This window comes from Rattus norvegicus, unplaced genomic scaffold (assembly GCF_021556685.1).
Source record: "Rattus norvegicus strain SHRSP/BbbUtx unplaced genomic scaffold, alternate assembly SHRSP_T2T unassigned-0000115, whole genome shotgun sequence".
NCBI lineage: Eukaryota > Metazoa > Chordata > Mammalia > Rodentia > Muridae > Rattus > Rattus norvegicus.
This window is the reverse complement of record NW_028238836.1, coordinates 332,501-338,529: the sequence shown is the minus strand read 5'-3', so window position 1 is coordinate 338,529 and position 6,029 is coordinate 332,501. Positions and strand designations below refer to the sequence as shown.

The 6,029-nt window shown below is 46.5% G+C and overlaps 1 long non-coding RNA gene across 1 annotated transcript in view; it reads right to left on the bottom strand.

The window, feature by feature from the left end:
* Positions 1 to 4,248: 4,248 nt before the first annotated feature.
* The window catches only part of LOC147997549 (uncharacterized), an 18,244-nt gene continuing 16,463 nt past the window's right edge, over positions 4,249 to 6,029 (bottom strand). The window contains exons 2-3 of the long non-coding RNA XR_015647759.1: positions 5,361 to 5,558; positions 4,249 to 4,472 (exon numbers count right to left, since the gene is read on the bottom strand). This is a non-coding gene — a long non-coding RNA (uncharacterized LOC147997549). The remainder of the gene's footprint in view (positions 4,473 to 5,360; positions 5,559 to 6,029) is intronic.

The window sequence follows — 6,029 nt, the reverse complement described above, 5'->3', positions numbered from 1 at the left end:
TGTCTCTGTTTTTCTCTATTCTCTCTCTCTCTCTCTCTCTCTCTCTCTCTCTTGTGTGTGTGTGTGTGTGTGTGTTTGTTTGTTTGTTTGTTTCAAAACCCAGAGCCTGTCTGTAACAGATCTAAACACAGTTCTTGAAGGGAAAATGGAAACAATTCCATAGTCTCTGGCAATGAAGTCATCTCCCATTGAAAACCACAGGAGAGGGGAATATTGTCCTCAACTAGGCATATATCAACCAGTATTTCACAGGCAGACCTTCAGGGAGGTGCAGATTCACCAGCCCTACCCTCCCTCCCATCCCCCAGCATCCCTGCTCATCTCCTGTCCACCATTTGTTGATTCATTGTTGCTGTTGCTGTTGCTGCTGCTGTTGTTGTTGTTGTTGTTGTTGTTGTTGTTGTTGTTGTTGTTGTTCCTGGTGTGAAGAACACTGTGAGGTAGCCTTCTCTAATAAACCCTCTGGTCTTTAGATCCTTCACCCACTCACTCTCTGCCAGACTGAGTTCACAGCAGAAAACGCGTTTTTGAGAGAAACATGTTCCTGGTCCTGTGTGCCCATATTGAGGGAGGCATGAGAAAGGGATAACAAGGAAGGAGACCCGGCAGTGGTAGGGGGCTGGGATGGGGTCGGGGGTGGGTGTCCTAGCTTGCTAATCCAACTGACCCACTTGCTGTGTAAATAAATATTTTGCATTCTGTGTCCCTTGTTTGATTTCTCACTAAATTCCAGATTGTCAATTCCCTGTGTCGATTGCACAGAACCCAAATGGGGATGCTGGGTGGTGAGCTGATTCCTCCCTAGAACACCTGTGCACTCTCTCATAGTCTCTAAGCTCCTTGCTGGACTCTTTTGGCTTGGACCTGGCTGTCTGTAAGCCAGGAAGGAAGGAAGGAAGGGAGGGAGGGAGGAGGGAGGGAGGGAGGGAGGAACAGGCCTCAGTTGAGAATCCCAATTTTCTAGTTCACTGCATCTGATGGCTGGACTTCAGGTGAATTGTATTTTTTTCCTTTTCACTCCTTTATTTGAGTCAGGGGTGTCTGCACATAGACCTGGAAATCAGTACCTAGATCAGGCCTGCCTGCCTGCCTGCCTGCCTGCCTGCCTGCCTGCCTGCCTGCCTTCCTCTATCTCACAGAGACACAGTTCTAAACACCTCTGCCTCTTGAATGATGGAAATAAAGACATGCACGAACACCTGGCTTCCTTTCATTGTACATTTAGCCTAATTCAGTTTTATTCATGTCTGGAGTGGAGACTTGCTTGTGTGCTGTAGTTCAATTCCTTTCACTGTGGGACACCACCTTGGCCACCATGCCACGTGGAAGAGAAGAAGAGATGAACCATATTGTTGGCACCCATATAACAAACACTTGGTTGCTTCCTCTGAGCCTCTGAGTATCCTTACATCTCTGTATTTTAAAGTGGTTTTGTTTTGTTTTTTATTGCTGTCAAACTCTCTCTCTCTCTCTCTCTCTCTCTCTCTCTCTCTCTATCTATCTATCTATCTATATGTGTGTGTGTGTGTGTGTGTGTGTGTGTGTGTGTGTGTGTGTGTGTGTTTTTTTTCTTCCCCCAGAGCTGAGGACTGAACCCAGGTCCTTGAGCTTGCTAGGCAAGGACTCTACCACTGAGCTAAAACCCCAACCCCTATCTCTGTGTTTTAAAAAGTAGACTCTGAGCAATACCGGGCAGGTCTCCAAGGCGGGTCCTTCGCTTTATTTTATTCTTTTTGTTTTTAATTGTTAAAGATTTGTTTGTTTGTTTGTTTGTTTTATGTCTATTCGAGTACCCTGTAGGTGTCTTCAGACACCCCAGAAGAGGGTGATTGACAATTACAGATGGTTGCAAGCCGCCATGTGTTGGCTGGGTATTGAACTCAGGACCGAAGAGCAATCAGTGCTCTTAACGACGGTGCCATCTCTCCATCCACCTACTTTATTTTATTCTCTATGCTCTCTTGTGCGAGTCAAGGTCAAGCAGGCAAGAAACACCCAAACAGATTGGTCCATCACTTTCTGAATTCTTTTTGTTGTTGATGTGTGGGATGTAAAGCAAGTTTACCCATGAAGAATTGTAAGGGAGTCCTTCTGATTTAGAGAATAGCAGCTCTGAAATGAAATGAGAATCACAACAAGCATTTGTCTTATTGTTTTTGTTTTTTCTTCCTTTTTCTTCGAGCTGAGGACCGAACCCGGGGCCTTGTGCTTCCTAGGCAAGCGGTCTACCACTGAGCTAAATCCCCAACCCCTACATTTGTCTTAAAGTCTGAAAAACACAAAACAAAACAAAACAAAACAAAACAAAACAACAACAACAACAACAACAACAACAACAACAACCAAGAACAAACCATGAGACCGCAGAAATCCTCAGGCGGAGGAGTAAGGAGCTAGTTTTTATTGGTTAGGGTATTATTTGGTCGGGTGGGGGTAGGGTGGGGGTGGGGGTGGGGGTGGGGGGTGTTGTCCTTCCTACACCTCTCTTGCATGAATGAGCTGAACATTACTTAAGCTTGTGTCCAAAACTGTCCATTTTTTAGATTGATCCCAGGAGGGAGGGAGCGAGCCGGGGATACAGCACACCCTCTCTGGCCTCAGAGGTCCAGGCTCCCGCTGGCAGGGCCCGAAGGGACCCTAAAAACAGCTCCGAGGCACCACCTAGCCGGTTTTATTCTTGAAGAAAAGCAAACATACATAATGGAATAAGGGAAAGAAAAACCCTGTTTTCTATATACACAAGCAGTCGTAATTTGTTATAGTGTCCCCTTTGCGTAGTTTGGATTCGATGACTTTATTTTATCAAGCAAGTTTTAAACAGCGGTAACTCCAAAGAGGAGTCAACAGCCCCTTTAAGTGCAGTCAGTCATTGACCCTTTGGTCTGTCTGTCTGTCTGTCTGTCTGTCTGTTTCAAAACGAGGGAGGGCCTGCCTGCCTGCCTGCCTGCCTGCCTGCCTGCCTGCCTGCCTGCCTGCGTGCCTGCATCAGATCTAAATACAGTTCTCAGAGGGGAAGACAGAGACAAGTCAGAAGTCACTAGCACTCAATGGACGACCACCAACCTAAGGGCAGGCCTAGGGTAGAATTTGATGGACGGACGGACGGACAGACGGACGGACGGACGGATGGACAGATGGACAGAAAGGATCTAGGAGGAGCTTTGGGAAAGATGAAAAGCCTCCATTTCCCTCAAAAGAACGAGCCCCTAACAGCTGGGCTCTTCGAGATGAGTTATAAGGGGAACCACACATACAGTTTTGTATCACACATACAGTTTGTCATCATCCGTCAATACCAGGTAGACTTTTCAACGTATGTAGGTAGCTGTTGTCAGGTCAGTCCTTTACTAAGCCTCATGTAAGCTCTGCAGGGTAAGCCTCAGGAATTCATCTGTGCGTCCCGCAGGGTATGCTTTCTTGCTTTGTTAAAGGCTAGACTTTGGTTGTTGTCTGTCTGTCTGTCTGTCTGTCTGTCTGTCTGTCTGAATGAATGAATGAATGAATGAGCGAGGGAATGAACGAATGAGGAGGGGATGCACATGCCTATGGTTTTAAGATGCTTAATTTCTTTACAAGGTTTATTTATTTAAACATTAAACATTGGGGTTGGGGATTTAGCTCAGTGGTAGAGCGCTTGCCTAGGAAGCACAAGGCCCTGGGTTCGGTCCCCAGCTCCGAAAATAAAATAAAATAAAATAAAATAAACATTAAACATTAATCGGAAATAATGGAGTCAGCAGTTAAGAGTTCTGACTGTGTTCTTCCAGAGGTCCTGAGTTCTATTCCCATGGTGGCTCACAACCCTCTGTTATGGGATCGATCTGCTGTGTGTCCGAAGACAGCTGCAGTGTGCTGTTTGTAGGGTAAAGAAAAAATACTAAAGAAGAAAAAAAAAAAAAAGAGAGAGAAAAAGTTAGAAGCACCAAGTCAAGTCATGTAAATATTGCCCACATTCGGATTTAGACATGCCTGAGCTGTCAGGGCGAGGCTGGGTGAGAGCGAATCAGTGAACGATCGGACTCTTCCTCTCTCTGTGAGGGTGTGTCATGAACTCTATTACCATTTCCAAGAGTTAGGTATGCTGGAGCGAAGTGACCGGAAAGCCAAGGGAGGAGAGGTATGCCTACACGAGTCCACCCAACCCCCCCCCCCCCCAGGGAGACATCCTCGAGTGGTGGGGAGGGGCGAAGGTGTGGAGGGATAATTTCCAACAAATAAATCCCAACAAATAAATTACTAGAGACTTGATTCATTGATTTACTTTAAATTTATTGAGTGTATCGGGAAAGAGGAAAATGGGTCAAGGAGGGAGGGAGGGAGGGAGGGAGGGAGGGAGGGAGGGAGGGAGGGAGGGAGGGAGGGAGAGAGGGATATCTTTTCCTCCAAATCGGCTGGTATGTAGTCTCAGTGCGTCAGAAAAAGACTGCTTCTGGCCTCCTTTCTGATTACCCCAAGGCAGTCTGGTCACCGTGCTGTAATAGAAAGGGAAACCACAGTCAAGTCATGGGAGCGAGCGAGCAAGCAAGCAAGCAAAAATCATAAACAAAAGCAAAAACACGTCTGTTAAGTTGAGCAGAGCAGAGCAGAGCAGAGCAGAGTAGGGCAAAGCAATACAAGGTCACATTCCACAAAGGCTGATATAGTCTGCCATCTTGGTCTACAGAGTGAAAAGTAGAAGGAGAAAATGAATATCGCTTTGTGTGTCACAAAGTTTTTAAGTTGTAAGGAACATTGCAGGGCTAAACCTTCAAATCCTCAAACCACTCCAACCCAAGCTTTCCTCCTCCTCATCCTCCTCCTCCTCCTCCTCCTCCTCACCCCCCATTGCCCCCCCCCCGTGTGTGTGTGTGTGTGTGTGTGTGTGTGTGTGTGTGTGTGTGTGTTTGCGCACGAGCTCGAGCTCGGGCACGCATTTCTTTCACTGCACAACCATCATTGGAGGACGTTTAAATAAACACGAATGAATCAGACAGGCAGACAGACATAATGGATCCCTACAACTCGGTGGTGGTGGTGGTGGTGGTGGTGGTGGTGGTGGTGGTGGTGGTGGTGGTGGTGGTGGTGGTACACACCGATTTGTTGACCTCTTTCTTTTAAAGAAAGGACAAGAAACAAAGAGAAATAAAAATGAAGGAATATAGACCTAGCCAAATATTATTTTATTCCTCCTTCATGGAGCGACAAGAAGATTTATTCATCAACCTTCGTCTAGAATAAGAAAGTAATTGCAAATGAAATCGAGCCATCTTACTGTAATAAGATGTTATCGAGAGAAAGGGGAATTGGATACTGGATCCATTGCTGCCCCCCCCCACACACAAATTGGAAAGAAAAGCAACTCCCCAGATCGCTCAACTAACGAGGCTTATTTAAAACTGGAAAAGAGGGCTGGAGAGATGTCTCAGCGGTTAAGAGCCCTGGCCGCTCCTCCAGAGGTCCTGAGTTTTCAATCCCCAGCAAGCACATGGTGGCTCCCAACCATCGGTAATGGGATGAGGCCTTCTTCTGGTGTGTCTGAAGATAGTTACAGTGTACTCATAGTCACAAAATAAATAATTCTGGAAAAGAAGAGGAAATAACTTTTAAAAAAAAGAAAGGAGGCTGACTGGTCGACCTTCCTTCCCTCCCTCCCTCCCTCCCTTCCTTCCCTCCTCCCTCCCTCCCTCCCTCAGGTTCGTACCTAGGAACTCATGCACACACAGCCACACCCCCCCCACACACACATATATTTAATATTCAATATTTATAAAAAATACGACTGGAGAGATGGTGAGAACAATGGAAAGCAGAGAACTATTCAGCTGACCAATTGATACCTTCAGTTTGCTTATAATGGAAGGGACAGGCCGACCCTCCCCTGTCACACACACACACAGAGAGAGAGAGAGAGAGAGAGAGAGAGAGAGAGAGAGAGAGAGAGAATTGAATGTAAACCAAAGGGGGCGGAAACATAGTACTGGGGTTGGGGATTTAGCTCAGTTGGTCAGTGGTAGAGTGCTTGCCTAGCTAGCAAGCGCAAGGCCCTGGGT